Genomic DNA, 23,878 nt, shown 5'->3' with positions numbered 1-23,878 from the left:
TGCCGTATGCTGAACATCTAAAAAAACTCCAGCTATACTCTGTCACATATTGTCTACTCAGAGGCGATCTCTGCTTAATATACAAGGCCATGTTAATGAGCTATTGGACATGCTACACTTAACGAAATCCCAGTCCCTCAGAGCAACACACTCCAGGGATCTAAACCTTGTCATCACAATGAATAAAACATGCTGGAGGGATAGGTTCCTGACCCAGAGACTCCCCAGACTCTGGAATAGACTGCCTATACATGTCAAACAGAGCGCCTCTTTGGCCCTCTTCAAAAAGAACCTTGACGACTGGAAGGGAGATGTGAAATTCACCCAGTGGATCATGTCAGATGCCCTGCTAGACAGGGGTCCAAGGAATTAAGTATTGTGGGAAGACATAGCCAGGGAATTGTTATGGCTAGGCTTGTATAGGCCCTAGGGCCGATAGCCTAGTACCAACCTATGAACCTATACCTTGAACTTGTTTCCATTCCAATTCTGGACCCCAGATTCACATACCTTTTCAGGGGCTTCCAGATGTGAAGCACACCACAGAACTAACCATTTTTAAATTTCCAGAGAACTCAGCCCTCCCTTTTTCTTCTCAGGCCTGAAAGGCAAAGAGAATGATAGGGGTGCAGGTGTTTTCTACCCCATGTCACAGGAGCTGGCTGTATGCATTCCTGGTGATTTTACATGTGAGTGCAAGATTCCAAGAAGAAAGACTAAATTTCACTGTCATCTCCCCAATCATGAATGAGAAGAGTATTATTTCATGGATCTGAGGTCCCTATTGGTACAGAAAACTCTTTCAATCCTAGCCATGAACATCTCACATTTTTGAATGGGGCAAACTGCTTCTCCACAGGGCCTCCCTCTTGATGTAGAACCTTTATTTTGACAGACTTGAGGGCAGGGGTCTCTGAAGCCACTATGGCTACCAGTAGAAATGGGTCATAATCTGTGTTAGAGTGTTACTCCTGGTTTGTTAGTTTGCAGGTGACATACTTCTGGCCTATGTTATTCCATGGTTAAGATGATGTATCACCTATTTCTGAGCATTATGACTTTGCATAGCTTAGAACTATAGGTTCGTAGGTTCATAGGTGTGTACTAGGCTAACGGTCCTGGAGCCTATATAAGCCTAGCCCAAGAAGATTCCCTGGCATCATGCCACCCAAAGTTAGTTTCCAGTGCCCCTGTCAAGCAAGGCCACTGAAGTGATCCCCAGGATGAACTTCCTAGTGCCCATCCACTTGTCAAGATTTCTCTTAAAGAAGGCCAGTGAAGTGATCTGCTTGACGTGAATGGGAAGTTTTTTCCAGAGTATGGGAATTCTCTGGGTTAGGAACCTGTCCCTACAGCATGTTCTGTTTATTGTGTTAATGTGGTTTAGGTCCCTGGAGCATGTGGCACGGAGGGATTGGGATTTCTTTAGGTGTAGCATATCTAGCAGCTCTGGGTCAGACATGGCTTTGTAGGTCAAGCAGAGATTGCCTCTAAGTAGGTGATAAGAGACAGACTATAGCTGGAGTTTTTTGAGTCTGTCCATATAGGGCATGTGTCTAAGCCCTAAGATCCTCTTAGTGAGGTATTTTTGTAGCCTTTCCAGTTGTTGTACATGTCTAGGGAGGTACATACCAAATGAGGCGTTGTATTCTATAATAGATCTAATGAGGGACGAGCAGAGCGGGATTATGACCTCTTTCTTCCTGGATGAGAAACCTTTTGTAATGAGATGTGCCACATAGAAGGACTTTCTGACTACAGTGGCAATGTGGTTATCAAAGGATAGGTTGCTGTCAACCTATGTCCCCAGGTCTCTTATCACACCTTCGGTGTTTAGTGGATTACTGCCTATGTGGTAGTTCATGGGCAGCAGATTTTTCCCAAAGGAAATGACAATGCACTTTTTAGCATTGAGCTTAAGGCCATGGTTCTGGTACCAGTCATTGCTGTCAGTGAGGCCTTTTTGTAGAATGTCAACATCAGTTGGAAAATTAATAATGGCTCCCAGTTTTGCAATCATCTGCGAACTTGGTCAGCCAGAGTCCCTTTATGTTGGCTTGAACTTCAGAGAAGTAGATGCCAAGCAGGAAAGGACCTAGGACCGATCCCCGTGGGACATCACTTGTAACTGGTCGGTAGTCAGATTTGGAGTCCGCTACTTTCAAAGTGTGGGTTCTATCAGTGAGCCAGTTGGCAGCCCATCTTATGACATAGGGGTTTATGCCTAGTTTAGTGAGTCTATCTATGATTCCTGAGTGAGGGATGGTGTCGAAGGCCTTGGCAAGATCTAGGTAGGCTGTATGAACTACCTTGCCCTCATCCACAGCTCTGGTGACAGACTCAAAGAAGCCTATCAGGTTGAGCAGGCATGAGCTACCTTTCACAAACCCAAACTGCGTGGGGTCCAGAGTTTGCAGATTCCCTGTATCCTTATTTATAAGGTCCATGATGATGCACTCCATAGCCTTACACATCAGACTCATCAGGCTAATGGGGCAGTAGTTCCCAGGGTCTGTAGTTGCTCCCCCTTTGTGGAGTTGGATGACCATAGCAGTGCACCATTCAGTAGGAGCAAAGCCTGAAATGAGGCTGTAATTGAACAGGGCACTCAGATGTGGTGCCAGTTCACTTTGTAATTTATGTAGAACACAGCCAGGGATATTATCTGGTCCTATGGAAGCTGTATTCTTGACTTTGGACAGTGCAGGTTTTTCCTGTGTAGCCATGGTAATAGGGACTTGGCATTCCTCAGGTATTGTTATAGGCCCTTTAGGGAGTGAAAGGGGGGTAAAGTTCGCACTGAATCTGTATGCCAATATGTTGGCAATATCAGTTGGTTCTGTATATGTATTGCCATTGTGCTGTAACTCAGAGCAGACCTGAGTATTGTCTTGTAGATTTTTGACATAACTAAAGAATGCCTTGTGGTTGTCTTTAGAATCTGCAGCAAGCTTGTTTTTGTAGATAGCTTTAGAGGATTTGATGATGGATCTCAGTTTTTTGGTGAAGCTGACAAGGGATTTTTTTACAGTCTTGGGACTTCACCCTTTTCCTTCTGTTGTAGAGTTTGTTTATGATGGGGCCCATCAGATTGGCTTCCTTTTTTTGGAGGAGAGCATCTTGGTTCTGTTTGGCATGGCCCGTTCCATGCACTTGTGTATGTGCTCATACAGTACATTGGTGTATGATTCAGTCATGCACCTATTTTCCATTTGCATGGTTGTTGTGAAGTTAGCCACCTCTGTTTTTAGAAGTCCAAAATTGGCTTTGGAGAAGATTTTTACAGTGGTTTCCTTCCCATGTTAGTAATGACCAGGTCAAGGATATTTCTACCCCTGGTGGGGTAAGAATGAGTTCATCCAGGGCATTGGAATTAATAAATTCCAGAAAATCTTGAGCAAGTGTGTTGGTACATGAGTAATTTTCCAAGTTAGTGGAGGGGTAGTTAAAGTCTCCCAGTATAAGGGTATTAGGTTGTACCCTTATATTTTCCAGTGTGTTTAGGAATGTGGAGTGGGAGTCTTGGGACATGGTGGGGGATCTATAGTAGGCAACAACTTGGATTGCAGTTTTACCTAGTGTTAGTTGTACCTGAAGTATCTCTGATGTGTTATGTTGGGCTACTAGTCTGGAGGTGTGCATATCCTTTATGAATATGAAGATACCACCGCCTTTAGTGCTTCAGCCCAGGTTTAGAGGCCGAAAGGTGTGGTATGAATTATAGCCTGGTGATGCTGAGGTGCTCTCCGGAGCCTTGAACCAGGTTTCCGTCACTGCACAGATGTCGATGTTCTCCATTTAAAGGAGTTCTTTGAGCAAGTGCATTTTGAGATTTAGACTTCTAGCATTGAGTAGCATTACCCTCAAATTTGTTTGCTTGTAGCTGTTATGGTGGTAATTTTGTCTTCAGGACATTGTCTAAAAAAAGGCACTATAGGGATGGCAAGAGCCTTGGCCAGTATCCAGAATCCCTGGGGTGACAGGTGCAGGCCATCTCTGGTGAAGCATCAAGGTCTGTCGATCATGTCATCCCAGGCAGACAGATGCTGGATCCCCTTAGAATGACACCAGAAACATAGCCAATTGTTGAAGTCAATCATTTTCTGCTTGTACTGTGGTATCATTCTGGGTGACGGTAGGATGCTAGTCAGAGCTAGGGTCATACCTGCATGGGCTACAAGATCCGAGAGCTCCTCTATGTCTCTTTTCATGTAGTCCAGGGAGGTACGTCTCAAGTCATTCACACCAACATGGACAATGACAGAGTCATATTTGTACCTGTTGTGGAGTGACCTAAGTGCATGTGTTATGTGGCGGATCCTGGCTCCCAACAGGCAGCTGACCGTAACTTTCTCCTTATTCAACCTAGTGCGTGGGACATCAGTGTGCCTTACTATTGAGTCACCTATGATTAGTGTATTGGGTAAGTTGTTTTGCCTTAAGGGCTTTGGTTGAGTGGCACACTTTGTGTGAGCTATGTGTCTCATGGTTTGTGCTGGGATGTGGTGGTTGTTTGCGTTTCTGCCTCAGAGGTCTCTGTTTGGGCAGATTTTTATTGAGAGCCTCCATAAAAGTAGGTGTGAGTTTTGTGTTACTATGTGAGGGTTGTGGTGGTGTATGTTCTGGAGGGCTATGTGTTGAATGTGGTGTGGTGCAGGTGTTAATCTTCTCCTCTTGACTGGCTAATCCAGTCTTGGCTGGAGAGTGCTTGGCTTCCAGTTTGGCTATATATGTGCATCTCTCACAAGTCATAGTTTTGGGAGGTAAGAGGAGAGGGTTGTCTGTGTACATGAGGCAGTTGCTACATTGCCTCAGGATGCCCAAGTTCACCAGGTTGACAGGAGAAAGCACAGGGAACTGACGTTTAGACATGCCTGGATATGAGCTCAATATTTTAAGTACCGAAGCCTTTTACTGGAAAAATGTCACTCACAGTGTCTGAGTTTGTACACAACACTGCCAGACACTTGAGGGGAAACTAATATGTAGACCCTGAAAATTTAAAGATGAAGTATTTAGGCAGATATTCTAAAGTAAGGAAGAAAGCAAGCAGTACTTACTGAAAATAAAGAATTAGCTTGTCAAGAATGATAAAAAGAGGGGGGTCGCATGAATGGCTACTGCCTGGCTACTACTAATGATGGTATCAGCACAGCTTCACTCTGTTGGGATACAATACTCCTTTGCTTCTTCTCTCACCAGAAGCAAAATGTTAGCACCAATCCCAAGAGGAGAAGCAGGCCATGGCCTGTTTTGTGATCCACAGTCTTGTCTCAGATGATGCAAGGTTCTGCTGGCTTGTAGCCTTTTTCTGGTAGATGCCTCAAATAGCAACCAGACCAGTCAGGTATGTTAAGCACAGACACCCACTTTCCAACCAGAAAGAGTCAGGAATCAATGCATTCTGCTCCTACTCTTCCCCAGGATCAGAATATAAGCACAGATTCCAAGCTGTCACCTATAAAGCAGTTATTAAGCTTTCTTGTGATCAGTAGTCACCAGGAAATAATGTAACTGCACTCCTTCTCTCACCAGGAGAAAACAGAAGCACTAATCCCAAGATGACTACTGAGAGGCAGAATGTGGGCTCTCCAATAACTGGTGGTCTTGCAATAGATGCTTAAAGATAAGTTGAAAAAAATGGTTTATCCTAAATACTGCAGTGTGCACTAGAGGAGTTAGATATGAAAGTAGGTAACTTAAGTGTAAAGAAAACAAATTACAGTATACAAAATAGAAAAAGGCAATAAATTAATACAGAATACAACAAATAAAAAAGCAAACTAACCTTTCCCTCACAGGAAACTGTAGCAGAGTCTGGGTGAGACATTCCAGTAAAGCTCTGAAATGTTTTATTTTTCCCCTTAAATAGAAGGTTTAGTTCCTAGCTCCATCCCCTCAGTTCACAGATGATTAACCTTAACTGACTTCTTCCAACTTATGTGCTACTCCTTAATTGACCTGTTCTAGTTTCTGTGTGACTCATAAGAGACAGAGCTGTGGTGTCTTTTCAAGTTTTAGTATGCAGTTAAAAGCAGAATACAAGTAAAACACAGTGTAAAGAAAACAAATCACAGTATACAAAATAGAAAAAGGCAATAAAGTAATACAGAATACAAGAAATAAAAAGCAAACTAACCTTTCCCTCACAGCAAACTGTAGCAGTGTCTGAGTAAGCCTTTCCAGTAAAGTCTAACATAGTCTGGGCAAGCAGTTTTCAAAAAGAGTTTGGCATCTCTTTCCTTTGGGGAACACATCACTGAATGGGACCTGAACTTCTCTGTTGACCAGGTTGCCTATCTGTCATTAGATCCAGCTAGCTCAGAAATGCTAAAGTTAATTTTACAGAAAATGCTTCTGCATGAAGCAGGTGTTTTAGTTTAGAAAGACAGGCCATTTTTTGTCCTGTCAAGAGAACTATGTCTCTAATGGACACAGGTAACCTGTAAATGGTCATCTGCCAGGCCCCTGCCTGTAAATGTTTCATCTCCCAAGCCCCTTCTTACACTTATCAAGGGTATCAGAACTTGTCAAAGATTTGGGATGTATGGCTAGGCTTAAAAAGGCCCTTGTGGTCATTAGCCTAGTAAGCACCTATGAACCAATGAACCTATGAAGGGCTTATGACTGCCAAACAGACATTTCCAAGCATTGCAAACTGGATTTTGTATCCAAAGCAGAGTTGTGCAGGATGCTGTAACACTAGCTATGTGAACTGTCTTCATCCTTTTAGACTTCCATTACAGCCTTTTTATCACTTTTGTATATGTTATGTTGATCTCCGAAAGATGGTGATGCTTGTATTTCATTATTTGTCTGCCATTCACAAAGTATTTTTTCCATACTGCATGGGTGTAATATCACGCATCTGTGAGTCCACTCAAAATCCATCTAGCTATATAGATAGCAACAGATATGGAGATAAAGATGTGTCATTTTCTGATTACCAATGTTATATGTTTAGGCCATCAGGGTCAATGGAGCTTATCCTGGCACTTAGAGTGAGTGTGTGTGTGTGTGTGTGTGTGTGTGTGTGTGTGTGTGTGTGTGTGTGTGTGTGTGTGTGTGTGTGTGTATATACGCATACGTATGTGTGTGCACGTTCACATGCATGCATGTAAGGCAGAGAAAATTAATCATAAAGGGATTGCCAACCCATTGCAGAAAGAGCAAAAGCACTTACTCTTACATGGCATTCAGTACTTGTGTGTTTGGATTTTTTCATTACTGACTGCATTTTTCAGAGCTGAGTGAGTGAATGAAAGCAGTTACTTTGTGTTCTTGTCACTTCTATGTTGCAGTCACCGTGGCAATATAGTTTGTGACCATATATGTTTGTTGCCTTACTTATTTGGCAGAGTAACAGTGTAATAACTGCATTTCTGCTCCTGTTACATGTAACTGCTCAGTGCAATGGATGGCTTGTTTAAGAAAGTCTGTTATCACTGCACCCTCCAGAAATAGTGTGTTCTTAATGACAGGCTGCTTGTTCATCCACCTCTTAATGCTTAGAAAACTGTCAGTTCAGACTTGCAAGTTACTTAAAAGACAAGGTGTCAGTCTAATTCCACCATTAATAAATGCCTCAAAGTAATAAAAGTGTCATGGTTTATTGTCAAATTGCAATGACAATGTAATGTAAGAGACTTAAAAGTTTAAACAGAAAATCCTTTTATTTGATGCCTATGAAGAAATGGCTGTACATCCAGTGTGTGTGTGTGTGTGTGTGTGTGTGTGTGTGTGTGTGTGTGTGTGTGTGTGCACCCTGTCTTTAGCATCCCCTGCTTTAATGTCAGTGAGGTGGAATTACTGTTTTCTATATCTATAGGGATGTTAGCACTTGTGTTTTTACTCTGTAGCTCTGGAGTATATTTCTAGGCTCAGTGAGGGTAAGCTGAAGTCTTATCCAACCAGCCTATCCAAGGATATAGGTGAGCCAGGTATCTATTGTTATGGTATTTTGCATGGTTAAACTTTCTTCTTTGAACTTCACTGTCTTTGTATATGGTCAAAAGAGAGGATGCAGTGCAAGGATAAGCTGTTTTGCTGCTTAAATGGTAGTCATGATGACACCTGATGGTGGAACTTTCCATAATGGGAAAACAGTCTTCCACCCTGGCCATTGCTTTGCTGGCATTCAGTGCAGATTTGAAACTTCTGGTCTTTTCACTAAGGTTATTGGGACTCTCAGTTTATGCAACTATGTCATGGAGTGTCTTTCCAGTTTTGGCATATCCAGGGAATGAATGCTGGAGAGACTAATACCTGCTTCTGTACCAACCATTATCCTGTTGAAGAAGATATCTGATTCCCAGATATCTGAATCTCAAGTAACTCTGATGTCCAAGAGTACTGTTTTTGTTTACATTAGTTGCCTTTAAAGTTTAGCCATGACTGTTGTGCTGTTTTGTGAAAGCTGACTTTGCTTTCAACTGCCCTTTGAAACCTACATAAATTACTTGTGTCTCTATAAGAAAGGAAAATAACTCCACCCATCTTTCATCATACTTGAGTTGGTATGTTGAATCCCTGGCTTATTCTGACCATATCACTTTCCCCTTAGATTTCATACTAACTTCGTGACTGAAGAATCCCTCTGTGCTATCTCCCCTGTAGAGGATGTGTTTGATGAAATCCTAAATTTAATCAATGAACATTTAATGTGGGATTCCATGGTATTATCTTTCCTTGAAAAGAGATACTGCTAAAGCATGAGACACCTAAATCTTTAACATTTCATCCAGTTTGCCTGTCTTTTGACAACATGCATGTTTCTGTGTCCCAAAAGGCTGGTAAACGGCCAACAGCACCATAAAAACTGAATGAGCTTTATAGTGCTCAGAAGTAATACTGCATAAAACCCAATGCCTCACCATGCTGTACCTAGCAGTTCCAAAGTGGTCCAAAAGAGAGTTGTTCTCAATACACTGCCAAGTTTCAGAAAAACTGAATCTTTTGATAGTTTTGTTAAGACAGTGCATAAATCTACTGCCTTGGGCATTAGTGCTGTAAACTACTAGATTCATATGGTGCAGAACCAGCGAAAAATTCTGAACTAAACCAATGACCTTGACTTACAGTATTGCTGTTGTCTTGTTTCTCTCGCAAAGACAATTTCAAATTTAACATACATTTCTGAATAGGTGATATATTATAAAACAAGGTTATGATCAGAGGGTGTGACCTTTAGGGCCGTTGCTTCTAGTATTTTCCCACAATTTCATGATGGGCTTTAAACAGAGCCCATTCATAATGATGTGCAAGAAAAACTTTAGATCAAAACCTGTTGCTTGGGTTGCCTATGAAAATGTCCAAGGAATTTAGGAAAAAACTGTAAAATAAATGAAGAATGTGAAGCAGCTGTTTCACCACTCCAACTCTTAAGTTATCTGAGTTTTTTCGTACTTAATCTTATCACTTTTTCTACAGTCAAGGCGATAGCAATGCAGCCAAAGAAAAACGTAGAATAAAACAACAGGCCTGGAAACTTAAGGTGCATTAACTGATGTATACACAGCATGACTGGCTATTTGGCAGTAATCAGTGATAGCCCTTTGCACCACCTCTTCCTACACTCCAAGACCTAATTGGAAGATTTACCCTTTTTGGAGTGCAATAGTTTCAAATAACAGAAGCCAGAAGGGTCAGATTCAATGTGTTAGCAGGGTACACCGAAGAATTCTGTGCAACCATCATTTCATGACCTTTAGAAATCACTCTGTGAGATCATTTCCATCTGGTTTTGCCTTTAATCTAACAAGTGCTGAAAAGTCAAAGATTTATGGGAGTGATCCGTTTCTATACAATCTTGCTCACCAACCTTTTATGTTTTGCTGCAGACTTCCCTACAACATGTGATGGGTGATAAGCATCAAATTTTTGATAGGACATGCAAAGGGATTTTATTTAATTTTTTTTTCTAGTGCCAGAAATGGTTGGCCAGTAATCACTATAGATATTTTATTCATTTGTTATTGTGGCAAACTCACAAGACAGAATCTTTTTTTTTTTTTTTTTTTTTTTTAGGTGTGACCAGAGAATACTCTGTTTAAATGATTTTTCTCAGAGTAGTACAGCTGATAACTGGACATTGAGGGAATCAAACCCTGTACTACAAAATGAAATTAATCCTCTGCACTAAACTACCAGATTTCAAAATAAACTTGTTCACCAAAACAAAAATGTTGCCACTATAAACAGTTCTTCTGGTCCAGGACACCTTTTCCTAACCATGAACATGTAAAATGTCTACCTGTACATCCTATTGTGCAAAGCTTATAATCATTTTTTTTTCTCTGGCTTTGTGTGGTGGGTCTTCAATTAACAATTCACAATTGGCCTTTCTATTTATACTGGTGTAAGTTGACTTCTTAACTATATCAAGGCTTTTCAACAGAGACAAATTCACGGGGCAACTTTGGAAGCCAACAAGTTCCAAAATAGGCTGACATTAACTTTAGAAACCAAATTCTCCATGATACTGTTACCCCTGAATAGTATGCAACTGATCACAATGTTTCTTTCCTCCACATTTGCACACACAGGATTCTAACAGCAGAGATGGCCATCAATGCTCTTGGCTACATGTTCCCTTTATACTGATGGTCCACAGTGCAGGACTTGGCATGAAAAAGATTTATTGATACCTCTCAGGAATTTGTAGAATCAGACGAGTGAGGATAAAGGTGCTTAATTTCCAGGTGAGAACTTAACCATATATAGAGCTCTTTTTCCTTTTTGCAAGCTTAGGACTTTAAAATTGTACAGTCTTAAATTCTTGAAATGAAGACACTCAGACAACTCATCTCTTCTCTTTTCTGCAGCTTTATTGGATAAGGTTTTTTGTCAGTTCACAAACTGAGTTCATTAGATCATTTTCTGCTTCAGTTTGTTATATCCTACAATTTAGTAAACAGTCTGTTTGTCATATACATCTCGTGTGTAGTCTTTGTATCATACCATACTTATTCCAAATGAGTGCACAGGGACATATCATTTGTGAGTTATTTGTAAATACGTAGTTCACTTACTTATGCTGAAACCTAAGTAGCTATTAACTATGTACCTCTGAATGGTTTACTATCGTTTGTGGGAACGACAGTCTGTCGGCAGCACTGCTGCTGAAAATCAGAATGTCGTGCACAAAATTTGAATGGATGGGATAATCGAACACACTTATGCGAATGCAGTAGTGCATTCGCATAAGTCTATTTGACTATCTGGATGGAGATCACGGTACAGTGGGGATTGGAAATTCATCCATATCCCCACTGTAGTGCGATCTCGGAGTTAGAATATATTAGTAGCGGGGAGCACCCACAGGGGGTGCAGGGGGGCTTGCCCCCTGCAAAAATATGATATGTCCTATAGGAGTCTGATTTACATCAGCTCCGATATGGATATCACGTGACGGTTTCAGTAACAATGTCGACTCAAATGTGTCGATCATTTGGGTTGACATTGTGGCCATTCGGAATGTTTGTGTTCAGTTTTACTTTTCATTGTTTCGAACGGCAAATGTTTTGCCGTTCGAACAAATGATAGTAAACCCCTCTGAACATATGCTTTGCCTTTAAGATGCATTTTTGTTTTTTGCAGTCTGCATTATTTTAAGTGCAAATATTATTACTCAATTCCTGTACAGTGCTTTACACATTTGTTGTCCATCTTTTCCATAAATAACTATTTTATTTACTAATATCTTTGGAATTTTTAATAAACCTTACAAGTTTTCACAGTATAGACATTTTGTATGTTATTTTATGTGTTGGGTGTATCCCATTTATTTGCCATTCACATTTGAGAGATAAAACATGTGAATGCTAGGATTTAAATTTTCTTGACCATTGTTTATATACTTTATATATTTACCTAAGAAAGTATCTGTGTTGGTCTTTCCTAACTGCATTGGAATATATAATTTGTCTGTCGACAACAGGTTTTCTTTAATTCATCCCGTAAAACATAAGAACATGTAAATAATACTAAGAAAGTGATCATGAGACCATAAGACACCATGTTATATAGACTTTTAAGCAGACAGTCTACAAAGTTCATAATTCCCTTTTCAATCACTTAATGGTTCTCTCCTCCCAAATTGAGCAGGGCTGTACATGATAATTTTGATGTAAATTTATTTCTCTTTATCCAGTCATTAAGACCAGCCTTAACATGTAGTTAGAGTAGTAGTTTGTTTGACCTGTTGTGGTAACTTATTATTTAGGCTGGGGATATGTTAAGAACTTCTGTCTCCAGTGAGTCTTGTCTATTTGTTGGTGTAGATTTATGTCCCTAGTGTGGGCATTTGTAGAGCCATTGGTTTGACAAAGAAATAAGAGGTTAAGTAGGATTAGATCTTTTGTGGCCCAGAAATTGAAATGCAGGTCACCTTGGAGCAGCCTGTAGTCAACTGAGTATAAGAAGAGTTATGCTAATCTATCAGGATAGTTGATGGATTTAAGGCCTTTAAATATTTTCACAGGTATCTTTGAGACCTTGTTAAGCAATCAGGATAGTTGAGGGATTTAAGTCCTTTAATTGTTTTACACAGGTATCTTTGAGGCCTTCACATTTCATCAATTATTCATGAATTAATACATACCAGATGAGGAATTATATTCATTGATGAGTCTGATAAGGAAAGACTACAGTGGTAGGATGCCTTTTTTTTGGATCTTGAAGATATTCCCCTGGAAATTAACTGGGCCACATAGAAGGATTTCCTGACTATGGTGGAAACATGATGACCAATTGAAATTGATTTGTCCACAAAAGTGCCCAGGTCTCTTATGACAGTATCTGTCTGAACAGATTATGTTCAGTACACCAGGTATCTGCACACTCTAATCCTTGCTGTAGTTGTTTAGTATTAGTGGAGAAACAGCACACAGTTTAAAGTCATCAGCAAATTTCATCAACCACACTTCTAGCCTATGAAAGTGTAATAAAAGATGAATGCCAGAGGTGCAGATGATAAGGTCTGTCACATGAAATGCTAATGGCAGAGAGGAGAACTGGGGGTCATGAAACAATTTCCAAAAAGGAGAGTTTCTGAATCCCTATCTTGTGATCAAGATGACTGTAAAATGCATAGACCTCTTGCAGTGACAGGGCATTGAACCTCAGACTGCTGATTGGAAGGTAACTATGCTCACCTCTATACCACGAATGCTACATCAGATGAAAGTATTGGGCATTACAGTATTTATTGTTTTACAGTCATTAAATGTGTGGTCTTATTGTGGCAAAGGCAGCATTCAAACTTTTTACTTTATTAACTTCATGGTTACTATATGTGTTACATTATGTAAACAAGCTGTATATAGCAATTTCTGTATAACATGCATGCTTCATTTGCCTGTGACTTGCCTTAAGTTTCCACCTTCCAGATAAAGATAAGTTACTGCCTGGCATTCTACCCAAATACTTTTATTATCTGAACAGTGACCACCCCTAATGAAGATAATATAACTTATTGTATGCTTGTCCTCGCAATAGGTCTTTAAGGAGAGGTTACTATACTACTAAAACAACCTCCAACCATCCTCAATTTTATATATAGGAAAGTTTTTCCCACTTCCCATTTTTTTGAGTGTCTTGGTTATAGTAAATCATAACCAAATATTCCAGTTTATATTGTTTCCTAGGTAGAAGTTTCTTTAACAGTACTTTTGTTCCTATAAAGAACATAGCTGATGTCATTCTGACATCCATGATGTATATAGTTAGTGATTAAGAGCTTCCTCATTTATTAACGCTCTGTATGCTTCATATACATTCAGCCAGGAGGTTTTTCATCTGTGTAATGTCTCAGGCTCTTTGGACCATTTGCTATTTTTCCTCAGAGAGCTTTAGTCTAAATGATAATGTAGTTTTTCACTTTGTTGTTGCCATTTGCAAACAGGAATACCACAACATATCTTTCATTTCTCCTTTTACAGGAGATGTAGATTGACAGGTCTGAGAAACCTGACAGACCTGAGAAAACTCTATCTTCAGTTTTGAGAATATTACTAGTATTATAATGACCCCAAAAGCAGGGATATGTTTTAAGTGCCAACATTTTCTTCACTGACCTCATCACTGCAAAAAGATCCTAGCAGCACCTTCATCTGTACATGCCTTCACACAGTTTTATCAGCTCACTCTCACTGTTGGATATTTGATTTGATTTCTGTCTTATTTAAGCTTCCCTTTCTCTCTAAGACATTTAGTGTTTAATATGGTATTGGAATATGTAATGTAAAAGCAGTGACCTACACCAATAATTGCAATGGACACACATCATTCTATGGTTCAAATACGGAAATGCAGTTTTGAGCAGGAACTTGGGAATATTCAGGAGAGTAAAGTAGAAAGAAAAAAGAAAGAAGTCCTTCCACTTGATTATTTACTGCAGGGGTTACTTTTTTGTATGATGTAAATGCTGTAGTCCCTCTCATCATTCAAGTAAAGAAAATTGCTTCTTTATGGGAATGTTACATTTTACGGGAAAATACTTCATCTGTCATTTTGGGAAGTGGTCTTCTCTGAAAGCAGCTAAAATAGAAAGGATGAAGTATCCAGATACAAGTTGCATAATTCCGTCACTTTTAAATACATTAAAAATAGAGTGAGAGGTGATAGATGCTCAATCCTTCTTTGGTTAAGAAGAATTTATATGATTTTCACAAAAATAATCCTGTATTTATTTCTCTGACAGCATATAGCCAGAGTATAAATGCTGTGCCTTTTACATCTTTAGCATAAGTTAAGGGATTTTAGTTAGATTGTTTAAAAGTATACATACTGTAGTTGTTGGGGAGCTTACGTATTATTACTTAAAAGTATATTTATCTAGTTCTTTAGGTACTGAAGCACTTAATTATTAAGCCAAACTTTATTTCATGTTAAAGCCACAATTTAAAGTAAATTGAGGGATATGTATAATCTGTTCCAGTCATTAGTGCTACCAATATACTGGAAAAAGAAATAACTACACTGAACAGAACTGCAGTTCATACACTGAAATATGTTTATAATGTAGATTCTTCATCAAGGGCAGCAGTATCAGTCAATAGTTTTCAGGAACCTTCTATGGCTGGGAATGGTCTATTTTCCATGCACTATGTAGAAGTGTGACTAGTGTTACCTGTGTGTGCTTTAAATTTTTGTGTGTACCATACTATTGCTGGAACTTTTCTCCTAGGTCTCTACTAAAAAAGGACTATGCCCAGATGAATTTTCCCAGTAAGCAACTGCAAATAAACTAATCAATAAATAATTCATGACATGTCAGATGGAGGTGAATGCTCCAGTGACACAGGATTTTTATTTGATCATCCAACTAATGACATTATAGTATTTTTAAAACAATGGAAATTGAGACATTAAATTAAAGAGTCATGAGACATCTACTTACAGGAATAGCACTTCCTCACAATGGCTTCATAAAGACGACCGATTACAACTCATCAGCAGAAAAAGTCTAAAACTAACAAGAGGCTTTACCAAATCTAATCCTTCCCTTCCCCAGTATGAATAGAAGCAAAATTTCAGTTTTTTCCCTATTTGGCAGATTATATCAGACAAAAGGTTTAAAAAAAATCAGTAGGCTAATGGCATAGAAGTTTTTACAGAAACCACAAATAAAGTTTGTTTCGTAGACACCCCCAGATCAATTACAACAACTTTTGCAGTTGATGATTCAGTTAATAATAAATATAATACTTAAGAGATAAAGTTTTTGCACAAGACTGTTTCTAATTTAAGAAAAGGGAAAAGACACTAAATCTCTTCTAAATATGTTAGTTCTGGACAATGTCATAAACACAAAATCATTCAGGATAATAATTATAAAGACATTTTTTTCCTTTCATGGAAAAGGCTATTATCTGTCCTAAATAATAAATTATGATTACCTTCACATTCCAGTGAGACCATTTCACAGAAAGTGTATCAGTTTTCATCTTTGACGTTTGGACAACTCACAACCCCAGTGTATTTATCACCTGTTTATCATCAGCATTTGCACATCTCAGAAAGCAAAACAGCCATTTTATCTTATTTAGATGGTCACTTGACTAGTACAAAAAGCTGGGCTTTTATAGGCCCCAGGGCCGATAGCCTAGTACCTACCTGTGAACCTATAAATTTGACATTGTATACAAATGATACAATTTACTGTTCAGTATCTGGAAAGAACTATAGATTATAACAGGTTATATATAACCCCTTCAGTCTTTAGTATCAGTAATGACTCCAGCAGCAATCATATAGTTAATGAAAGTTTAAGATTACACCAGATATAATGATTCCTAGTGCATAATGAAGGGGTTAGGTGGTGGACATATCTGGCAAATGTATCCACTTAAACCGTAGTCTCTCCTCTGACATCAGATTCTTTGGATTATACTGTGGGGGCCACTTCAACTCTCCTACAAAGAGGACATGGAAGGTTGCTTCTCATCAACCTAAAGAGGCTGAAAGTAATAGATTACAGAACCTTCACACTATTCCATGATTTTTTTTATCAAGTTACCTTCAAATTAGTACAGGCAGCACAATCACCGTGAGATAGTTTGAAAGTTTGATATTGTCTCTTTTCCATGGACTTATAATTTATGCTTCCTGATTGCCTCTGAATTGTGAAATACTACTACTCAGATTATTTGCTACCTTGGCTTTGTTGTGCTAGTTTTGGCATTTTCAGGTCATTTTACTACTAGCTTTTTCCTGGATCTTAGTTAAAAATGCAGAACTGCTATTTTCCCCTTCTTGTGTTTTGGTTGCTATTCCTTATTGTTCAACTTCTGGATAGTGTTTTAAGTATTATTACTAGAGCATGCATGCATTTAAGAGGTATAAATATGGCAACAAGCTCCATCTGCAAGACAAGTATTCTGAATACATATATTACTTGGATGAAAAGCTTAATGCAACTACATTTGAAATTTGCCATCTGTTTACTCCTGATACCTTCAGGGATAGAAAGAACGCATTAAAATTCTCTTAAATGGAAAATACACTTTCTAGTGGGGTCAGCAATTCCTTTGGTACCAAGGGAAACTTCAGGTCCAGGCCTCTGACATGTATTTCAGATGTGGAGGCTGAGACACTTAATACATCTTCTGATTATCCTAAATCGTAGGAGAGAAAATCTAAGCACAGGACTAAGAAACACAGACCTTCCTCTCCAGGTCTTCATGCTGAAAAGTATAAGTCTGACTTTTTTTTGCATATTGTCACCGAAAGGATGTTTTTGACAATTTTCATCCTGAGCTACTTAAATCACAAAGCCTAACCTCAGTGATAAAGAAGTGTCAAAAATAATGACCTCTGATATGTCATTCTATCTGTCTTTCTGAGACAGATTATGAGAAGCTTCGTATTTATCAGGGCTTTTCAAAATATGTGTGCTACCTCATTCCTCACTTGTTGCATTTTGTCTGCTTTTCTTTTCTAACCCAGGTTATCCCAGTTTTCACCACAAGCCCACTTGTTACTGACAGTGGTCCCTGCAAATCTAACCAAAAACCATGTGGTACCATTGTTAGTGTTACAGTACCTGTTTGCATTGATTATGGCCCCAGTGCCATCACTTACACAAAGTGCAGGAATTTCTTTATTTGAGCCACTGACAGTTTTGGCTGTTTCATTTCAAAAGTGACAAGGAGTAGAAAAGCCTGGTGTAGGGTCTCTCACTGGCTCTGGATGTCATCTTGTTTCATTACCCTCTTTGGGCCTGTTAGCGCTGAATCAGTATGACACTATAGATATATCAACAAGTTTTCCCTAGCATATGTTCTTCCCAGCCTACAGCCTTTGACATCAGTATCAGTTTGTGTTAGCTTCAGACTCCTCAATGCCTCTTTACAGGGATGCAATGGATCCGACATCAGCTTAGGTTTAGCCATCTTTAACAGCACCAAACCAAGATTCTGAGAGGAACCATTGATTTTATTACAACTACCACAATAGTCAGCCATGCAGAGATAGGAGTAATCACCAACAGCAGGGGAGCTGTGAAACTTTGGGGGACAGCAATCCAATACTTGAGGCCTTGTCTGACTGTCCCACTGTGGTGGCAGTCAGGAGCCAATTGCCCTTCACCTGTCTGTGTGACTGACCATCGCACAAAACAATGGTAACTTCCAGGGGCATACAATTCCTTTTCACAGTCATACTCATCACAGTCATAACTAGGGTAGGGCAGAGGGACTGGTTGCCTTTTGTGCAAGCAGTTAGTGAACACAATCAGCAGGTGCAAAATGTGTGGATGTGTGATAATGGCATAAAGCAGGAGGAAGTAAATGACAATTCTGCATTTCTATCTGCTGAAGCACTTAATGTGAGGTGAGGAGGTGAGCTTTTTTCTCATTTTCTCCTCAGCTATGAGTTGAGGAGGCATCATTTTGGGGATCTGCACAGGGCACCAGATGAGCTAGCTACAGCTCTACTGCTCAGCCCCACTCTTTGCCCTTGACCTGCATAGGACTCCATTAAAAGGTTGCTGCAAGAAGAGATATCTTGAGCCTTCTGCAAGAAAGAACTGTCCAAGATGTCCCATCAGATTAGAAAAAGTTACGATAATAATCCCATTTCTTTTGTGTTCTGAAGAAAACAAAGCCATCAGGCCTATTGTTGGCTTGAATAGCCTAAACTAGTTTATTCCAAAAGAAACCATTCAGATGGTCAGTATGCAGTCCATCCTTCAGTATCTGACAAAGTGACTGGACATGCTCTTTGGATCTCCAAGATGCCTACCTCCTCAGAAAGGTTGCCAAGCAGTCCATTAGGCATCATAGACTTCTAGGTAGGAGCCATCCATTACCAGTTCAGGTCTCTCCCATTTCATCTCACCACAACCCCCACAGTAGTCACTAAATAAATGTATGACTGGCTCCTTGCTGTGCTATTCTTGAACAGGCTGACCTCTGTCTGGGAGTCTCTGAGCACACTTTTTTCAGTCTTTAAGGATAACAGTGAACACTGCAGAGTCACAGTCTGAGCTCTTTGAAATAGGTATGTTTATTAGTTGCTGTAGTGTAGACAGTATGCAAGGCACACTTACCCACAAATAGAATCTTTCCTCTTCAAACCCTCATTTGACAGGTCATTCTGTCCCAGTCTGTCAAAACCTTGCTGTACTTTTGGGTCTTGAGACTGAGAGTAGCGAGTATATCTATAGTACTCTTCACAGATTTGTACATGTAAATGCTTCAGTGGTCTTTTAAGAGCACAATGGTCTCAAGTTTTAGATCCCATGTCTCTGCATATACAAATTACAACACTTACAAAGCTTATCCCATATTGTGGCTGCACACTGCAAATCTTACTCTAGATACCCCCTTTCTGGTCATTAACCCTCTAGTGGCTGTCAGGATAGATGCTTCCACTCTAGTGTGGGGAGACATTGTCAATGTCAGACTGACCAAGCTGTATGATGGCAGTCAGAGGCCACTTTGCACATTACTGTCTGGGAGATGAGGGAATTCCTTCTCACACTTTTTCATGACTTTCTACTCCAACATACAATAGCCAACTACCATAACAACATGGGTATTGCATCAGCCATAAGAATGTGTAAATTACAAACAAGAGTATCCTCTTCCTACCTCCTTTGTAGTGAGGCAATACTTGCATAGGAAGAGGCTGTGCCAACCAACCACTTTCTGACAGAAAGCCATAGCTGTGTAGAAGCCAACTCAATGTTGTTGAGGCCAGTCATAGCTTTCTGATGCCATGAGTGGTCCCTCAGTTCATCAGTAAGACAAAAAATGTTTTATCACAGGAAACCCCTTGCTGTACCCCTTTTGCCTTAGTAACAAATGCAAAGTACAGCATCTTCTTTTTCCCAGTTCTCTATTTGTATGAAACTCTCAGGAATGCTCTCATCTAGATATGGCTCCAAGGAATCCATTATACCCTCCTTCCATTTCCTCTCATTCTCAGGTTTCTCAGAAAACCAAACCCTATTTTGGATTTGACAAGTCTATTTTCTCTTGTTGAAGCATTGTCTGCTGGTGAAATCTCTGTGCTTTGGACTCTTCAGAGTGCTACTTTACCTTCCCTTGGGCAAATGGCAGCCAGATCATCACTTCCTGTGTCTAACCTCTTGCTTTCTCCAGTCCCACTAATGGCCAGTGATCCAGTTGACTTCTGAAAGGTAGTCCTCGTACTTGTTTCTGCACAAAAGACCAAAACTTAAAAAAAAGAAGCAAATGGACTTGTTTTTCCATTTGGGATTCATTGAAGGACCTAGAGCCTTTTATTGCTAAATACCACCAGTCTTTGACAGTTTATCTCATATTTTGACACAGTCTTCATGTGTTTGTCTATTAAAATACATCTTACTACTCTCTCTAATTTCCAAGAAGGCTCACTTTCTACATCTTTAAACTTTATTAAAGTTTCTGAAGGTTAGTTTTCTTGTAAGATCCCCATTCAAGGATCCTGTTCCTCTGTGGGAAATTATGTACTTGGAACACTTATTCTTCCAATTTAAACCAATTTCTAAAGCAGAGTTAAATTTGTCCTTGAAAACATTTTGTGGCTACAGTTGCACCAGCTGTAAGAATTTATGAATTACAAGCTTTATTGCACAGCCGATTTACTTAGCCTTCCACGAGGATAGAGTCCTTGTGTGAGCAAACCCTTCTTTCATGCCACAAGTAGCCACTGAATCAAATTGAACCAATCAGTTCCTCTTCCTGTGCTTTTATTTCTGATTATTCCACCAGTAGAAACTGCAAGAAAGACCCAGCTAGGCCAGACACTTCAATGTGTAACACGTTAAACCTCCTGTAATGGAAGGACATACCAGTGTTCCAACTACATGGCTTCTGAATACCTATGATTTTTTTACTTTTTAAGGCTTTAGGGGGGCACTCCAGCCAATAAAGGCAAATAACAATAACTGTAGACATGTGTGTTTCAGACTGTTTTTTTAACTTGTAAGAACAGTGTAAGTGGATTATTTGACTATACAGTAAAACCACAGTGCTTTAAATCAAGTCTGATGTCCATAAATAATAAGGCACTTATAAAATATTCCAGGTAGTATCGAAACCAGAGGGTAAAAAGGTCACAAAGACAAACCATTCAATAAAAATTGCAAAAAAAACCTAGGCAAACTAGACTATTCATTGTGTAATAACTTAAACGTATGTACAGGAAATCCATGAGATATATGCAAATGATCCTGTAAGAACATACCATTGTTTTAGCTACATGGCTTCTGAATGCCCATTACTATTTAATTGTTACCTTTGTAACTCTTTATGGTTCCATTCAGGCCAATAAAGCCAAACCCCACTAGCTGTAGACTTGCATGTTCATAGGATCATAGGAAGTTACTAGACTATTGGCTCTGAGGCCCTTATAAGCCTCGCCAAGAGTTTAGCCCATGCATAGACAAATCAGCATCCAATCCCCTGTCCAGTAGGGACATGGGTGGAATCCCAGGGATGTATTTCCCATCCAGTTATCCAGATTGCGGTTAAAAGGGGTAACGAGGTACTCTGCTTGACATGGAAAGGGAGTTTATTCCATTGATGGGGAGTCTCTGGGACACAAATCTGTCCCTCCAGCAAGTCCTATTGATGTCACAGACCAGGTTGAGGCCGTGAGTGTGGGTTACTCGAGTGGAGCTTGACTTGTGGATATACAGCAGTCCCATCAAGGCTGGGTTCGAGATCACCTTGTATGCCAGACAGAGGTCACCTCTGAGAAGTCTGTATGAAACAGAGTAGATTTTAGTGTATCTGTGTATGGTAGATTTTTGAGGCCCTGGATTCTCCAGGTGAGGAACCTCTGTGGTCTGTTCAGCTGCTGCATGTGCTTTGCAAGGTACATGCTGAATGGGGCATTGTGCTCAATAATGGGCCTTATAAGGGAAGAATGCAGGGTTGTTATGACCTCCTTTTCCCTGGATGAGATACCCTTACTTATGAGGTGGGCCATGTAGAAAGTGTTCTGTACAATGGAAGCAACATGGTGGTCAAAAGTCAGGCTGCTATCAATCTGGGTGCCCAAATCCCTCATGACTGACTGTGTACTTAGAACATTGTAATTCATGTGATAATTTGTGGAGACATCTCTCTCCCCAAAGGGGATGATGATGCATTTTTTTTTTGTATTCAGCTTGAGGCCATGTTTCTGGCACCAGTCATTTGTTTGGGTGAGACCCTCTTGGAGGATGTCCATGTCACTAGGGGAATTGATGACAGCTCCCAACTTGCAGTCATTTGCAAACTTGGTCAGCCATAGCCCACTGGTTTTGGCCTGTACCTCAGAAAAGTATATCCCAAATAACAAAGGCCCCAAGACTGAACCCTGGGGTATGTCACTTGATACGAGTCTACTGCTTGAGGTGTCTTCCCCTATTTTGACTAGGTGGGTTCTATCAGTGAGCCAGTTGGCTACCCATCTGGTAACATATGGATTGATGCCTAGTTGATAGAGTTTATTTATTATGCCCGAGTGGGGAATAGTGTTGAAGCCTTTGGCCAGGTCAAGGTAGGCAGTGTGCACTGTCATCCCCTCATCCATGGCATTGGTGACTGTCTCAAAAAAGTCGACCAAATTTAACAGACATGACCTTCCCTTGATGAAGCCAAACTGTGTGGGATCGAGTGTTTGGAGGTTGCCAATGTCCTTGTTTATGAGGTCCATGATAATCCATTCTATGGCCTTGCAGATCAGGCTAGTTAGGCTTATGGGTCTATAATTTCCTAGATCAGTGGATGCTCAACCTTTGTGTAAAGGGATGACAGTGTCTGTCCTCCTCTCAGCTGGGACAAAACCGGTACTCAGGTTTTGGTTGAATAGGGTGCCTAATGGTGCTGCAAGTTCTTGCCTGAGTTCATGTAGGATGCAGCCTGGGATGTTAATCAAGTCCCACCAAGGCTGTATCTTTTGCCTTTGAGAGAGCAGTGATGACCTGCTCCCTAGATATAAGGGGAAGGGGGCAGGTACTGGGGATGTCCTGATTTACTGATGGGGGGGGCAGATGGGTGAAATTTTTGCTGACTCTGTCAGCCAGAAAGCTTGCTATAGCTACAGCATTTGTATATGGGGTGTCCTTGACTATCAGTTCTGAACAGATCTGGGTGCTTTCTTTGAGATTACAGACATATGTGAAGAAGGCCTTATGATTGTCTCTAGTAGATGTGGCCAATTTGTTTTGACATTCTTATCCTTTGGTTTGGATGTTGTTTGAAATATTTTGCAGACAGCTTATTGTTTATAGACATCAGGCTTGATTTTAGGCTCTGTGATTCTAATGTATTGCCAAGCCACATCCACTTATGCAGTACCGAAGAGGTAAAAAAAAAAAAAAAGGGCAGAAACATGCATATCTACAGCTAGTGATGTCTGACTTTATTGGCCCAAATGTACCCATAAAGGCATAAAAAGTAAAAAGTCATGGGCATTCAGAAGCCATGTAGCTGAAACACTGGTATGTCCTTAAGGGTCATTTGTATATATCTCGTGGACTTTCACTACTGAAGATTTAAGGTATTATACAGAGAAGACTCTAGCTTGTTGTCTTTCTTGCAGTAATTTCATCAGAGAGTACTTATTGCATTACACTGATGTCCATAGACAACTCAGGTTCAGAGTGCACAGAACAAAATTATTCAGGAAAGAATTTCATCAAATCTTTCTCTAACAAAAAAAACGTTGTTGTAAAGTCTGCAAGATTAGGTAAATGGTTAACTGTAGTCAACCAGGAATATTTGTTGCAATTACTTGACGCACGATTATTCAAACTTAAACTTATAAAATTTTGGGAAGTCACTAGTCAAAACAGTGACACACCCAAATTCTCAAAATATAAAATAATTTTTTGTAGTGGATAAGACACTGCAGACTGTGACAATGAGACAAGTGTATC

Source organism: Protopterus annectens, chromosome 2.part2 (genome assembly GCF_019279795.1).
Source record: "Protopterus annectens isolate FY-2018-M chromosome 2.part2, PAN1.0, whole genome shotgun sequence".
Classification (NCBI taxonomy): Eukaryota; Metazoa; Chordata; order Ceratodontiformes; family Protopteridae; genus Protopterus; species Protopterus annectens.
This window is presented reverse-complemented; position numbering follows the sequence as displayed.